Here is a 17725-nt window from a genome sequence, read left to right as displayed (position 1 = left end):
AGAGCAAAGATGTAACTTTAAGTGTGAAGGAGACCTGTTGGTTAAATTTGTTTAATGTACAAAAAGAGAATGGGGGGGGGGGGGTTGTGATCTATAAATGAGGGGGCCTCATTTACATCCTCCAACGCTAATCGATTGGCGTCCCTGCCAATATCCGAAAGACATCAGAAAAATCAAAAAAACATCTCCTAAGTGTCCAATAATCTACTTAAAGTTCTCAAAAAACCAAACGTTCCGGACGCTTCCCTCTCGTACTCCTGCTGGAGCAACGTCTTGGCACTGGTTTCGGAATGGGAGAGTCTGGTCTCGGTGTTATGGCTGGGCTTTGAACTTCGGGTTGAGATGGATGGAGACTCGTCTCCATGGGGGGATGTTCCGGGACAGGGGACACTAGTTGAATCGGTGGGGAAGGAAGTCTCCTCCGAGGATGCTCTCCTGACGCTTCTGCCAATTCTGCCTGCGGTGGTGTTGGCAATATTCTGCATCCTGTTTGCTTGGGGGCGGGTGTTGTCACTAGCCAACCTCTCGCACGAAAGACCGGGGCTTCTGGACTCAGGGTGCTGGCACAGGAGGGATCCGATGAGTCTGGGTTGGGAGGTGGGTCAGCTGAAGGAGAACTTGCTGGTACTGGGGCTTGTTTGAAACGACACACAGACAGTGCATTCCGATGAAGAACCTTCTGCTTCTTTGTCCCTTCCTGCTCTACTTCATAGACAGGCACGTCCGAATTAGGTTGCCGCAAGACTACATATGGTGTTGATTCCCAACGGTCCTGTATCTTCGACCTCCCCTTCAGACCTCTCAGCCGGACAAGGACTCGTTCTCCTGGAAGTAAGGGCAGATGTTTTGCCTTCTTATCAAAAGCCTTCTTCTGGGCAGCAGTTGCTGAATCAAGGGTCTTTCTGGCGATGCGATGAGAGAACTGTAGGCGATGGTGATGTTTGGACACCCAGTCGTCCGAGGTCACACTGCCTTCAGTTTCAGAGGGGGCAATCATCGAGTCAACAGGGAGTCTCCCATGCCTACCAAACATTAGATAGTGTGGAGTGTAGCCAGTGGAGGAGTGGCAGGTGTTGTTATAGCTAAAGCAGAGTTCTGGGAGGTAGTCTGCCCACTGTCGCTTTTTCTCAGCCTCCATAGTACCTATGAGATTAAGCAGGGTCCGGTTGAACCTCTCACATAACCCATTGCCCTCTGGATGATACGGGGTTGTATGGCTTTTCGTAGTACCATATAACTTGCACAGCTCCTTGATTGTGTTTGATTCAAAGTTGGCACCTTGATCCGAATGTATTCTGGTGGGCATCCCATAATGAACTATAAACTTTCCCCACAGAGCCTTCGCGGTGGTTGTCGCAGTCTGGTCACGGGTGGGTACGGCTACCGTCATCTTGGTAAAATGGTCAGTGATGACCAACACGTGCTCGTAGCCACCTGACGATCGCTCTAAGGTCAAGAAATCCAGGGCCACTAGCTCTAGAGGGGCAGTGGTCTTGATGGAGACAAGAGGGGCCCTGGCTTTCTCTCCTTGCTTCCTCAAACAACATCTTTGACAGGCAGCACACCAATCCTGGACTTGAGCAGACATCTTGGGCCAAAAATACCTCTGCCGAATCGCCTCCTGAGTGCGGTCAGCTCCCATGTGACCGGCACGATCGTGCAGCTCCCGCAAGACATCCTCATGTAGACTGTAAGGAAGAACAACTTGTCTCCTCTCCTCGAGCTGCTTCGGATCTTGTACAACCCGGTAGAGAATGCCGTTGGAAACTTGAAGCTTCTTCCACTCACTCAGGATCTGCTTGGACACTGGACTAAGATTTGCACGTTCCCCTGTACTCGGACGTCTGTTTTGCACTATGTACTGCAGTACCGGGCCAATATTGGGGTCGCCATGTTGCAATGCGGACAACTCATCTGAACTTAAACCCGGCATAGTTTCAATGACATGCAAACTCAGTGGAGAGGTAGGGACACTATTAGGGCTGAGACCATTGAAGCAAGCCTTCACAACTGCAACCGTAACTTGACCTTCCCACTCGTCAGTCTCATGGTCTTCTTCTACCTCAGGGTGTGGAAGTCTAGAGAGGGCGTCAGCATTATCGTTATTCTTCCCAGGACGGTACTTGATGTCGAACTGAAAGTTTGCCAGCTGGGCAATCCAACGCTGTTCTACTGCTCGTAGTTGGGCTGTATTCAAGTGTACTAGTGGATTGTGGTCTGTGAACACTGTAAATTTCCCTCCCATCAGATACTCCTTGAACTTATCTGTTATAGCCCACTTCAAGGCAAGGAGCTCCAACTTGAATGCACTGTAGTAGGCGTCATTGCGTTCGGTCTTGCGCAGCCCTCTGCTGGCATAGGCAATGACCCTTTCCTTTCCATCCTGATTCTGAGATAGGACGGCTCCAAGGCCTTGGTTGCTTGCATCTGTGTACAACAGGAACGGTTTTGTGTAGTCAGGGTAGGCAAGTACTGGTGGGGACATCAGGCATTGCCGGAGCTTGTCAAATGCCTGTTGGCATTCTGGGGTCCATTGGAAGGGGAGACGTCGTTGGGGTTTCTTGCTCTTCTTAGGTTGACCAGTCAGGGCAAATAGTGGTTGTGCAATTTTGGAGAAATCCTTCACAAAACGCCTGTAGTATCCGACAAAGCCAAGGAACTGTCTCACTTCCTTTGGGGTTGACGGAGTTGGCCAGGTCTCCAACGCGAGACATTTCTCCGGGTCGGTTTGGATACCATTTTCTGATGCCACATGACCAAGAAAACCGATGGACTTCTTCAGTAGATGACATTTCGATGGTTTGGCTTTCAGTCCATGTTTGGCGAGTCGTGATAACACCATATCGAGCCTCTGTAGATGTGATGTGAAATCGGGGGAGAAGACAATAATGTCATCAAGATAGAACATCAGCGTTTCGCAGGATTGGTCTCCAAAGCATCGCTCCATCAACCGTTGAAATGTTGCTGGTGCATTAGTAAGGCCAAAGGGCATTCTATTGAATTCAAATAGACCCATCGGTGTGGTGAATGCCGTCTTAGACTGATCATCTGGGTCCATAGCTATCTGCCAATAGCCACTCACAAGATCGATAGTTGAGAAATACTTTGCACCATGCAGGGCATCAAGGGACTCGTCAATTCTGGGGAGGGGGTATGCATCGGGGACAGTGACCAAATTGAGCCGTCGGTAATCCACGCATAGGCGAAGTCCACCGCACTTTTTCCGAACTAGCACTATTGGGGACGCCCATGGACTTGTACTTTCCTGTATCACCCCTTTCCCTAGCAGTGTTGTCAGGTGGTCCTTCACTTCCTGATAGAGATGTGGGGGAATTCTGCGATAACGGTCCTTGATGGGTCTATCCATTGTGGTGGGGATGGTGTGTTTGACAGTCGTCGTTTTACCGAAGTCATCGTCACTTTTAGAGAAGACCTCTCTATGCTGATGAAGAAGAGAGCTGAGTTGCTCAAACTCAGCTGTGGATAATGTTTCTCTGTCAACATTCACTGGTATCGGGAGTTCCTCGACAGGGGTTACCCTGGGGTATGCATCTGGCTCCCCTTCAAGACACACCTCTACTTCATGAAGTCCAAGTTCTATTAACTCCAGTGAGGATGGCTGATCTTGGAGGACTTCAGTGACATCACTCAATTGGGCTAGTCGCATTCCGTGGTGCACTTTTACGTCCCACTGGTTAGGGTTGGCAACTCTCACTGGAACGCGACCATCACGGATCATGCAAACTGCACGGGCCACCATCAAGTGCTTTGGTAGGAACTTTGCAGCTGTTGGTTCAACTAGGACTGGACCTTCTCTGGATGTGGACTGACGGAAACTCCCAGGGATTACGACTTCAGTACCACCTGGTATTACAATGGATCGGGGGTTAGCAGCATACACAAAGCTAACTGGGTCGTCACTGTCTTTGGCACGAGAAATGGGAATACATGTATCTGCTTCCTCTGTCTTCAGGAGTCGCTGCCACGTCTGTATCGGCCGTGATTGTGGCTTGGACTGGAAATGGGTGGAGTGAGGGTTCTTGAAAAGGACATCTTGGCACCTGCGGAGTATATTCATGCCAATGATACATGTACTTGTTGCAGTTGACTCTCTAAGAACAAAGAACACTGCTTTCTCAATGTCACATCCCATCAGGCTGATGTTAAGCTCAACTACTCCTTGATATGGGATGTCTAGGCCGTTAGCTGCCACAAGACGGATGAATGGGTTAGCCAGGCTGTTAGAGTTGAGGTTGTTATGGAAGTGTTCTTTGAATAGCTCATCTGAAATAGTGGAGACCTGTGATCCTGTGTCCAACAGGCTGGGAACAATAACTCCTTCCATATCAACGTCAATATATAAACAGTCTCCAACGGCCTCATCCGGTGCAACGGACCTCTGTTGAGATATGTTAGGGTGTTCCAGTGTCTGGCCCTCGACACTGGAACATCCTAGTTTAAAGGTGCTGGCTTCTGGGGGCTCTGGCTCTGGAAAGGTTGGGTCACATACTGCCTTCTGTTCTCTGGACACTCCCGAGCCATGTGACCTGGTTTGTTGCAATTCAAACAGATTGGGTTCCCCTGATCATCCCATCTGGGTTGTCGTCTTGGCCTGCTCTGGTAGTTTCCACTGGGTGAATTACTTACGCGTAACTGGTTCAACTCTTTCCTCATGGCAGCCACCATTTCTGCCATTTCTCTTTGCTGCTCGACGGTCCTCTGTACATCCTCTTGTAAGGTCTTCGAAAGCGCTGGAGGCTGAGGATTCTCCAAGCGTGACGCCACATGGTGTACACTGACACTCTCCTCATGGTCAGCCATCAGTTGAAGTGCTTCAGCCAGTACGTCCTTGAATTTGAGGGTTGGCTTCCGCCGAAGATCTGACTTTAGGGACCTCAGAACTTCCTGATTCTGGAGACCTTGGATGAATCGGTCTCTCAGCATCTCATCCTGCTTGGCCAGGGCCTCGGGGTCACGTTTCTTAATCCGGTTGGCGATCTCTAGAAGAGCGAGGGAGAACTCCCTCACAGTCTCCTCTCTTCTCTGCTTCCTACTATGAAAGGTCTGAAGAAGTGACGAAATTGGTGTTTTATCACCGTAGACTTCTAGGAGTCGCTCCAAGATCAGTTGGCTGTCCTCTCGCTCGTCTGGCTCCATGACCAACACAACTCTCTTAGCTTCTCCCGACAGATATTTCAACAGGAGTTGAGACTGCTGGTCAGCTGGGGTCTGCCATGACTGGAAGAGGGACTTCATATCTCTAACCCACTCTTCCACATGGGGGTCATTTGGGCTTTGAGGGCGCCCGACGAAGACTCCCACTCTGAAGTCAAATGGCACATACGCCACTTGATTGAGCACTGGGGCCGCCCCAGCTCCTCCCGCTGCCTTCTCTCCATTCATTGTGATGTCGGTTATCCCACTTCTGACACGTTGTAAAGGATGGTGACTCTTGTTCTTTATAACCGACTGAAATGGAGAGGGAACAGAGGAAACAGCGGCTTAGTTGGTGGGAAAAATAGCACTTATTTATTAAACCAAACATATTGAAATCAAAAGAGTTTACATTAACTACATGGTTAATATAATCCTGATAAAGCAAAACTATAGGATAAACTTATTCCTGATCGAGCCGACTACATAAAGCAAAAACTAAAAACTCAGTGTTGATTGGAAACACAACTATTACCAAATAACCAGTTTCAATAAAAGTGAGAAATAAAACTTTACATTCATAAAGAAACACTTAACAGGATAAATCCAAGGCATTTGCTTAAGCCATTACTCTACATCAAATAGGCCTATAAACAAGTTCATATTTATTAGCTCTGTTTGACTCAGAACTGGACAGTCTGTTATCAAGTCAGAACTTGGCCAAAAAACCAAAACAAACTATTATTTTGACAAGAATTAAGGAGGGGGGGGGGGGCAAATGTGGCACTCTCTCCAGCCACTTTATCTACACTTAAACCAAAATAAAGAAAAACACAACAATCTAACAAGACAGTTTCAGCCTAGCTCAGGAGACTAATATAAACAATAGTCTTTCCTATGAAACAAGAAGTCTGGACTCTAGAACCTCTCATAGCCTGGCACTTGCCTCTGATAACGAAATGAAAGGGGTTTGTTATGTTGGGAGACATAAACAAAGGCTAGCCTAGTCCTCAGCTTCTACTGACCAGCCCCCAGGGCATGTGAGTTAATTACCCTACCATATGGCTAAAGGAATGTCCACCCAGGGCTCGGACCATGCTGTCTGAGTATACCCTTCACTGTACAGTGAAAAGGCACTGTCTCAGAAAACTAAAATATAAAGGTGACTTTTCTCCCTAAAAAATACTATACAAGTTGGAAAAGTCAAATCAAACTACAATGTCAATCAAATCTATGAAGTATGAACTTTCATTAACTCTAGCTACTTGATCACAGTTGACTTCAGTAAAACGAAAAATAAAGAATAAAAAGTCTACTCTGATCCAGAATAAGGCCCATTTTGGACCAGTGCAACCATTGTTTCACATAGTGGAGATATCTGTGAAAGTCACTAACTTTCTCCAAGTTTAACTACAATAAAACAATACTTCCTGAAATCAAAGTCAAACAAACTAACATCTATATTGATCTATACAATTTCCACTTCTGTTTGTATGTGAAAACTAAGGATAAGATGTAAATAAAAGTAACTTTTCCTACCTGAAATGGAGAGGGAAACAGCGGCTTAGTTGGTGGGAAAAATAGCACTAAGGCATGTTAGGCCACACCACCCCAAACCACTGCACCCTCTGGGCTCAGGGGTCAGTCCACTTTCAAGTAGGGGTTACCAGGGTAGAGCAAAGATGTAACTTTAAGTGTGAAGGAGACCTGTTGGTTAAATTTGTTTAATGTACAAAAAGAGAATGGGGGGGGGGGGGGTTGTGATCTATAAATGAGGGGGCCTCATTTACACATGTACATAATTCTGAAATTTGTTTTAACAAAATTGCATTAATTTTATTATTTTCAATACAGAGAAGTGATATTGCGGTTACGAGAGCAAATAACTCATATTTTTATATTAAAATACATGTACTTTAAAACAACTATCACTCTAGTGAAAACTCAAAATGGCCTCTATATTGATTGATTGAATTGAACGTGTAAATATGGTCAGATCAAGCACATAAAAGTCGAATATAGTACCGTTATGGGTGCTGCTATGCCCTCCAAAATCGTAATTTCATAATCAGCATGACATTTTGAGTCTCTTCCAAACTGTCATCAGCAGTGAACATGGCCACACTTCTGTGGTGCATCCATTGTTACATGGCAAGCAATCTAAATGTATTGGTGCTTATAAATTACAGGGTTTTTTTGTATACAAGCAGGGAATGTCTTGTTAATGTGTTAATTTAAAAAAAAAATCAACTTCCCCACCGAACCACAAGTGCTTACAGATTTTAACCCTTTCTGGCGGGTATTTGGGTTTTTTTTCTGAAAGGAAGGGGTACAACATACTGTGATCCCATGTTGATTTGCAGATACTTTGACCGATTTTCCTACAACCGATTTGGCAGGAAAATATTGGTTGACCATTACTCTATAATATGACATTCTTGTTTCTATTGCTGTTACCACTAGAGGTGTTTTTTATACATTTTTCCAAACTCTTGTCTAGATAACATTTTGAGAATAATTTCTGTATTTTTGTGTGAACATTCATCCCAGTCAAGCAATTGTATGCATCCATTGCTACTGCCATAGGGACTTATAATTACTGATTTTATTAAAAAAATGTGTGGGTTTTCAACCCGAATTGGCAAAACTAAAGTAAATATACACAATTGTGGTGATGTTATTTAATGCTCTGCAATTCATTCATGTAATAACTATAAGAAACATACATCAAAACAAACAAAATGGTACAGATTGAAAGGTGAAAATTACATGCGCTTCTCGCACCAATGGCGGCCATGTTACATACTGAGCATGTGTTGTTGTTAATTATATAGCCATGAATTTCAGTCATATGATAATACTTCCGTGATAGGCTTTGAAAATGGAAGTATTTTTGACTTTAGTTTATGAGCACCGATGTCTTTACAACGGTTGCCATGGTAATAATAAGCACACTACAGAAGTGTATTTGGTGCCACAAAACTTCATGTTGATCAGGCAAATACAAATTTGGAGGACAATTCCACTAAAAAAATACTTCAGACCCTAACTACATGTATATAGCCAAGTCAAGTCAGAGTGAAATTCATGCAATCAAATTGATGCTGTATTCTCTCGGAGCTTTCACTGGAGTGATCGTTGTTTTAAAGTACATGTATTTCAATATGACCAAATAAGATTTAGTTGCTCTCTAAATCGACAGATCTTTTCCGTTTTGAAAATTATAAAATAAACATCATTTTGTTCACCACACCTTTTACAGTAATTCCAAAGTAGCTTGCAATATAAACAAATGTGTACAGCGTACATGCATGTGTCCAGATCACCCTTCCCACCCCTACCCAACCCCACGACACACCCCTTCTCATCCTCACTTTTCGGATATTTCAAGCTGCCCAGTGTTGTAAAAAAGCCACCTTACATAATTCAGACTTTCCCCAAGACCATATGTATGTATGTAATCTCAACAAAATTGTACTTGTTGACTTGTTGGGGAGGGCGTGGTTCTCTTTGAGCTTTGGGAGTGGGGGTGGCAGGGGAAGGGGCTATCTGTGAAACGGCTGTTGGTGTAGATCGTAAAAAGTTCACTTTCAAATTGATATCTAGTATTTACAATTTAATTTAGGCAAATCCATGCAGAAATCAAAATCTGAATTTGGTGGCAAAGGAAGGGGCGGGGCCTAGCTGGGAGGGGAAGGACTGGACATCATTTGAATAATGGTGCACTTCAATCAGAGGACAATGGATATGGCCATTATTATTCATTGCGGCTTGCAAGTCTATTTTGGTTACTTGCTCCCAAAGTCCTTCCATCCCACAAAGTATAAAAAAATTCGATTTTTTGAGCGTGGACACTTATATGAAGTATTTACACGAAATGACTCTTAAGAACTCACTGTTCATGTACACACTTGCATTTTTCTGTATTGACGCACTGATGTGGATTGCAGTGACCTTATGAACAATGTGTACAGCAATTTGGAGTTTGGATTTCTTTCACAGATACCCGGGTTCCTGTATTTTTTGCAATCGGGTATGCCCGCTTCCTGTATACTACCCATAAATGCACACTCATATTTTGAATGAGAACTATTTGCAATATTTGCCACAATAATTTTCCACACTTGAAACTGACCATGATATCACACAAACATACCTGTGATAAAATGTGCAATCATGACGACGTAAAATCTTGAATAACACTAGGCCTTAAAAGTACATCTGTTTTTAATTTCACGTACAAGCTGATATGTTTCATTTCTTAGGTAGCTAGTACACGCAGAACTCATGTGAACCAACATGATAAATGAGAAGCGTGCGACACCAGCCAATGGAAAGGCCGGCGTACGCTTTACAAGCATCACTTTTCCACAGTATGTTTTTGTCCTTGATATATTCTTCTTGTTTTTAGACGAACACAGCTTGTGTATGAGTTAGTGCTAGCGCTAGCCAGCCCTGGCTTGGGCTTGACGTATGTCACAATGTCATATCAACAGCTAGCTAGCTAGCCTGCAGTGCAGGTTCACTGCATTGATCTCTGTATGGATAAATAGTTCGCCATTCGGGTCTCATGAGACGACAAAGCAGAACACATGTAGCAGCGGTCGAATATATTTTTTTCTGAGCAGAACTGTTCAAATTATAGATTCACGATCCCTCATAGATACATGAAGATGTGATTCAAGTTTTCCTGTTGACTGATCTGACTGACTGTATACGACGGAGCTTTGATACCGGTATGATCCGCATTTTTGCGAAAAAACTTGATGGGCACGGGAAAGGATAATAATTAATATTGTAACGAAGCATTGGACATAGTGCCAGTCTAGGGTACTGGTGCCCGCGTCGGTGGTCTCCGCGCTGCTACTGTCTATGCACGCGCTGCCCGCGGGTATAAAAGTGTGCGTCACTCGCGCGCCCGATACTCACTCACTTACTTTGTCAGTCACAAGCTGAGTCACAAGCAGAAGCGCATGACACGAGTTATTTCTTGGGTGAGTCGTCAGCCAGTTTCATGCAGGTCTGACAGCACTGCGATTGATTATCCGCTAGCGAGTTAATCCAGAAGAGGGACCCACCGGACGGGCTGCCTTTACATTACTAGTTGGTGAGTTTACTGGCCAGGAAGAGTTAGAATAAGCAGCCAACATTGTGTCCACGTTAGAGTTAGCGATAGACGCCTATATAGGAGTCGCCTGTCAAGGCGCACACAATAAAACACCATTGTTACGTTATATAAAGAGGACTGTGACTTAATCATTGTCTCCTGTGAGTTATTGGGCCTAATAGGGTGAGAGTGATTGAGTGCGAGTATCTCTGGTCCACTGCAATGCCTGGGGGTATACTTCCTCCAAACGAAGTAACGTCACGGGTTTCCCGGTAACCGCTCATCGGGAAAGCCTAATCCTGTCAGCGTCCGTCCGGCGGCATCTCCCGGCTGGAGGCAGGGACGAAGGGTCGGCGGACCGTTACAAATTTGGTGTCAGAAGTGGGATTGGCGTTGCAGTGACATCAGTCACCATCAATCATCGGTAGAATGTGAAGGAGTACTTCACCTACCTAGGCGTCATGGCTGTCAGCCTCATTGATTTTGATGGCGATTTGTCGGAGGTCGACCAGATTGACAGCGATCTTCAGCGAGCGACCAACGAGAGAGAGAAACTCAAGGCTGAAAACTACCGGTTACAACTTCAAGTACAAGAACTACTCGAGATACTCAACATTGGACATCAGGGTTCGGTGATGTCAGCGCCTGCCCTGCGGTCAAGAATTCCACCTACTCCAAAACCTAGAAGGAAATTTAACACATTCGCACCTCCACCTACCCCAGTGCCTACGCAACCAGCTTCATCGATGCCTACGGCTGAAACCAGCAACCTTGTAGTATGGACACCTTCCAGATGTGACAGTGAAGTTCCGCCCTCGAGTGCAATAGAAGATGTCTCTCTGCGAGTGAATCATAGCGCCAAGTTCGAAGGAGGCGAGCTGGATCCATTTGGCATCAGGGAGAAAACCACAACGAAGGAGAAGGGCAGCTGCGAGTCGAGCACTAGTACTAGTAAGCGGCCGAACATCCTACCAGACCGATTCAACGGGAAGACTCCTTGGAGGGAGTATAAGCAACACTTCAAGGCGTGTAAACTGGCAAATGCTTGGACCGATAGTCAAGCGAAAGTTTTCCTTGCAGCAAGTCTCCAAAGCGAGGCAGTGAAAGTGCTTGGGAACCTCGCTTCCAGCGGCAAAGACGTTACCTATACTGAGCTGATGGGTCTCCTTGAAAAGCGATTTGGCCCCGGACAACTGGCGGAAATTCACCTAGTGGAACTTCGCCACAGGCGTCAAGGAGATAAGGAGACATTGCAAGAGTTGGGACAATCCATACGTGACCTGTCGGCACTTGCCTATCCAGAATTGACAGACGACGGGCGAGATCGCCTAGCTAGGGGTCATTTTTCAGACGCAATTCTGGAGCAAGCCATCCGGGAAGGAGTGTTCAGGGCAAGATCGTCGTCACTGGATGAAGCCATCCGCGCCGCCTTTAGCACAGAGAGCTTCCTCAAGATTGAGGAACAAAGGAGTGACAGACGAGTCAAGTACGCCCGAGGAGTAGACGGGATAGCGAACGATCCTATGCAGGAGGTCAAGAGTGAAGTTCGGGAGAGTAGTAGTCAAGCAAAGGAGTCATTTATTCAGAGTGCAAGTGACCAAGAAGTTAAGGAGTGGCTCCAAAGGATGACAAAAATGCTAGAGGACGTGAAGTCAAAGCGAAACCCAGGAGCGCCTAGAGGGCCGAGGATTGCTGCCAGGCGCAAGGCAACTCCCCAAGACCTGTGCTTCAAGTGCAATAACCGAGGGCATTTTGCACGGGAGTGCAGGAAGCGCGTTGGACATGACATCGACAGACAGGCGTCGGGAAACGACAGCCAGCTGGCTCCAAGGCCCGAGGGACAGCTGGAGAAATAGACGGGCCGAAACATCAGAACGGAGACAACCACGAGACACCAAGTAGGGATGGGAGAGATGTGAAGCCTACCGTTGGCCAAACGGCGCGCGCTGGACTATTTGTACAGGCATTTATAAGGGGAGTCAAGGCAAACCTCTTGGTGGACACAGGTGCGACGGACACCGTCCTATCGTCAGAGTTTTACTACAAGATTCCCATTGAGAAACGACCTAAGCTGGAGAGTGGAGGTACAGGAGTTCGTAACGCTGACGGTAGCAACATGGAAACTCTCGGAAGAGCCTTGGTAGAAGTGCAAATTGGAAGGACGACGTGTCCTGTTCGGGCTGTTTTCGGCAAAATAGGTGAAGTTGAAGGAATCCTGGGAATGGATTTTCTGTTGCCAACGCAGGGTTCTTTGGACTTCCACTCACTTGAACTGAAACTAAATGGGGAGAAAATAACATGCAATGACCTAAATGGAGGAGGCCTATGTGCAAGGGTAATCGTAGGAGAAACAACGAGGGTTCCCGCAGGACATGAAGCATTAGTGCCTGGGTTGGTGACGGGTGAGCGCGTCAGGAGTCAGCTGGGTCTTATAGAGCCTTCTGATCGAAGTGAGGTGGCGGACAAGGGCATGATTGTCGCGCGTGTTCTTGTGAACCCAGGAGAAGAGTTGCTTCCCGTGCGTGTGTTCAACCCTGGAAAGAGGGAATGTGTTGTGAGGCGAGGTACTATGGTGGGCTTCCTAACGCCTGTGGGGAATGATGAAGTAGAGAATGGGCTGACACCGCCTACTGAGACGGGGCAGGTAGATGTCCCCGAACACCTTAAGGATCTGTACAACCGTAGCATCCAAGATGTGGAGAGGAAGTACCATAGGAAAGTAGGTGAACTCTTGCGGACATACCAAGACGTTTTTGCAAGGAGCGACACAGATATCGGCCGTACAGACCTGGTCCGACATAGGATAAACACAGGCGAAGCGCATCCTATCAAGGAGCGGCCCAGGCGTTTTCCTCCAAGTGAACAGAAAGAAATCAATCGGCAAATCCAGGAAATGGCTAGGGAGGGTAGGATAGAGCCGACAGAAAGTCCTTGGGCATCGAATGTGGTCCTCGTAAAGAAGAAGGACGGCAGCCAACGCTTTTGTGTAGACTACCGGCGCCTAAATGCGGTAACCATCAAGGACGCCTTCTCTATACCCCGCATTGACGAGTCCCTGGACACCCTATCCGGCAGCAAGTGGTTTTCCACCTTAGACCTGGCAGGTGGAGCTCGACGATGATGCGAGAGAGAAATCGGCATTCGTAGTCCGAGGTGGTTTGTACTCCTGGCGAGTCATGCCATTCGGATTATGTAATGCTCCATCCACCTTTGAGCGGCTGATGGAGCAGGTGCTAGCTGGCCTTCACTGGGAAACCTTATTGGTTTACTTGGATGATGTAATCGTCTTTGCAACAACGGTGGAGGAAGAGTTGAGCCGACTCGAGACAGTATTCCAACGCCTGCGAGCGTCCGGTCTCAAGCTTAAACCTAAAAAGTGTCACCTGTTCAGGAAGAGTGTACTGTACCTAGGGCATGTCGTGTCGGGTGAGGGTATCGGTACAGACCCGGACAAGATTCGCACCATACGGGAGTGGCCATCACCCAAGACAGTAAAAGATGTCCAGAGCTTTTTAGGTCTGGCGTCTTATTACAGGAGGTACATCAGAGGGTTTGCAGACATTGCCCGCCCCCTGCATGGTCTCACCGAGAAGTCCAGAGACTTCATTTGGAGTAGCGCCTGTGAAGACGCCTTCCAGGAGCTAAAGATGAGACTACAACAGTGACCTATACTCGCCTATCCTGTTGCAGATGCCGATTACATCTTGGATACTGATGCCAGTGGGTCGGGTATAGGAGCTGTTCTATCGCAGATTGTTGAAGGTCGAGAACAAGTCATCACCTACGCGAGTAGAGTGTTAAGCAAGGCTGAGCGCAATTACTGCGTTACGAGGCGCGAGCTCTTGGCGGTGGTGGTCTTCCTGAAACAATTTCGGCAGTACCTGTAAGGGTGTAGAATTACCATTCGGACAGACCACGGAGCCTTGCGATGGCTTGTAAACTTTCGGGATCCCCAAGGGCAAATGGCGAGATGGCTGCAGGTGATCAGTGAGTTCGACTTCACTGTGGTACATCGAGCAGGGCACTCTCACACGAATGCGGACGGCCTATCAAGGATGCCTTGCACTCAATGTGGCCGAGAAGAGGGACAACAGGCAAAATGTCAACCGACAGACAACGATGAAGTAAAGAAAACAGAAACACCGTCGACGGTATCTCACTCGAGAGTCGTGACCGCACAACCGACCCTGAGTTCAGAAGAGTTGCGGAAGGCGCAGCTGGAGGAAGAAGACCTCAGATGGGTGATGAAAGCAAAAGAAGAACATCAGCGAGAACCTGACTGGGCGGAAATGTCTGCGTTGTCGTCCAGGGCGAAGACTTATAGGCGCCACTGGGGCCAACTTGAAATCTGCAGTGGTGTTCTCTGCCGGAAATGGGAGTCAGACGACGGGCGCGAGGTGAGATGGCTCACGGTGCTACCAGCGAAATACCAAGACGAAATGGTGAATCAATTACATGGCAACACATCTGGAGGACACTTGGGCGTTAGGAAAACCTTGGCTAAAGTTAAGGTGAGATTCTACTGTGCTGGAATTTCTGCAGACGTTCGGTCCATCCTCAGGCGATGTAATGTCTGAGCCCGTAAAAAATCAATAACAAAGACCAGAAGAGCTCCCCTGCAGCAAAAGATGGTTGGAGCGCCTATGGAAAGGGTCGCCTTGGACGTACTTGGTCCTTTACCGGTTACCGAGAGAGGGAACAAGTATATACTGGTGGTGGGCGATTACCTGAGTAAGTGGACAGAAGCCTACCCGATCCCGGACCAAACGGCAAAAACAGTAGCCGATAAATTCGTGAAAGAGTTTGTGAGCTGGTATGGTGTGCCCGAGGTTCTACACTCCGACCAAGGTCGTAATTTTGAGTCCCAGGTCTTCGCGGAAATGTGTCGCCTACTGGGCATCGAGAAAACGCGAACGACGCCGTACAATCCGAAGAGTGATGGGATGATTGAGAGATTCAATTGCACACTGGTCACAATGGTTTCTATGATGATAGAGCCCCTCAGACGACAGCGAGATTGGGATGAAAAGATTCCACTGGCAATGTTTGCCTATCGTGCCTCACCACAGGAGTCAACAGGTGAATCGCCTAATATGCTGATGCTCGGACGCGAGGTGCGCCTTCCCATCGACTTGGCTGTTGAACAACCCCGTGACGACCAACAAGAGGTTGAAGGCAAAGAGACTGACTATGCGCAACAACTGAGGGAGCAGTTCAGACTCGCGCACGGTAGGGCAAGTGAGTGTCTGAAGCGGAGCGCCAGAAGGCAGAAGACTCATTACGACAGACGATCTGTGAAGTATAACTTAGTGGCTGGAGATTTCGTGTGGCTGCACTATCCGGCAAAGAGGAAAGGCTTGTCGCCTAAATTGCAGTGCCGATGGGAGGGTCCGTATCTCATCATGCACAAGCTGTCCGATGTCGTCTTCCGAATTCAACGTAAAAAGGGTGGAAAGATGAAAGTTGTGCATCGGGTCCGCTTGAAGTCCTACATAGTAAATCCCCTAGTCTCATGGATTGAGAACACAACAGAGGCTAATGCAGACATGCTCAGCCAACAGCAGGAAACCAGCGTTCCAGCACAAGCGGAAGACAATTCCAGCGGGCAAATAGAGACGCCTACGACAGGGAGGCGAATTCCAAACCCAACCGCCCGTCCTTTCACCCCCAGAGTGTTACCAGAGGACAATCACCCTACCCAGGAGACACCATCGATTGTGATTCCAAGTCCCAAAACCCCATTGAGGCCTGAAAACTCGGAAGGGCAAACATGCCATACTGAGACCCCATTACCGCGTCGGAATCCCCCCAGGCATCGCAGGGTGCCCCAGAGATATCGCTAGATGTGAGAGATTGTTGTGAGAGCGAGAGAAGGTGAAACACACATTAATGAAATGCACCACTTTTGCATTTTCCCTACAGAGTCTGTACATACTCGCCATGGGCCGAGACAGTCAAGAGAAGTCCAGAGATGAGGTGGACCAGGACCACACTAGGTGCCCCAAGTGCCACGTGAGACTTCACAAGAAAAGCCTAGAACCCCACCTAATTACAGAGCATGGGCCGCGATTGTACTACTGGTGTAGGCGCTGCGCCCACAAGAACAATCGCCGAGACAATTTGAAGGCGCACTACCGCGACTGTCACCCCGACCGCATGGATGAAGTGGGCGAGATAAAGGGCGAGTCTCACGAGACCCGCGAAAACAGACGCCGAAGGGAAAGCAATGCCGAATCCAAGGACAAGGCCACATCGGACAAGAAACGCAAGTATGAACAGGCAGAGGACTTTCCCAGTAAAGATCGTGGCAAGGCTACGAAGAAGGCGAAGACTCCACAAAGCACGGTATCGAAGGCGCCAGCTGACGATGTACAGCCAAAGCTAGGCGAGGCTACGAAGAAGGCGAATACTCCACCTAGCACGGTATCGAAGGCGCCAGCTGACGAAGTAGGGCCAAAGCTAGGCAAGGCGACGCTTCACCCATTGGAGACAGTGTCCTCAGGCGAGCATGGAGAGCCTGCAGGGCAGGGCTCTTCCCAGCCAGAGTTGGATGCGGGACCGCTCCTAGCAAGTGAGGACATCCTCGAGATAGCGGTTTCGCCTACCTTATCCATGCTGTGGGACAGCATGCCGGAGGAAAATACGCCTAAGCCACAGACAGGAGGGAAACCTTTGAGCCTGGTCCGGCAACTGCAGCAGGGCCCCGATGATGTCGAGTCGATGTGTAGCACTGCCACTAAACCAGAGGAGCCGATACGGCAACCAGGAGAGATACCCCTTGGGAAATCTTTGCCGGGCAAGTCGTGAGGATCACCGAGAAGGAGAAGACAGATACTTACCTTGGTGAGATGCGTACCCTGCACGATTCTGCATCCCGCCACTACGATGTAGTCGTACTGAGAGAGGCTAGCGAGCCTGAGAAGGCGGGCCACACTTTTGAGTCGCCACCCCCGGTGAAGATTCGTAGGATCATCGTGGATAAGGACTCGAGGTCAGAAAGCGTGGGACCCTCCATGAACAACGCACAACTGGAAGGCTCCATGATTGGCAACGTGACAAAGATCACCGAGAGGAAGACCCGTAGTCTGTACCATGGAGGACTGTTGGTTACCCGAGAGGAAACCGAGCGCGTTTTTGATGTTAATTTTAAAGCTGGGTTCTAAGTCCACAAGTTAACAGACACCAGGAGTTTCACCTTAGACGCCTTTACATCTTTTTAAGTTCACAAGTTAACAGAAACCAGGAGTTTCACCTTAGACGCCTTTACATCTTTCTAAGTTCACAAGTTAACAGAAACCAGGAGTTTCACCTTAAACGCCTTACACCTTGAAGTTTGCAAGTTGTTTAATTAAGTTTACCGATTAAGCTTAGGAGTTGTTTAAACTTGGTGTTTACATGTTAACTTTATTGAGGCCATAAGTTTAAGAAGTGTTTATAAAAGTCGAACAGTTTGAAGTTTAATGT

The sequence above is a fragment of the Patiria miniata genome, unplaced genomic scaffold (assembly GCF_015706575.1).
Source record: "Patiria miniata isolate m_02_andy unplaced genomic scaffold, ASM1570657v1 HiC_scaffold_8, whole genome shotgun sequence".
Lineage (NCBI taxonomy): Eukaryota > Metazoa > Echinodermata > Asteroidea > Valvatida > Asterinidae > Patiria > Patiria miniata.
Note: the sequence above shows the minus strand (reverse complement) of the source record.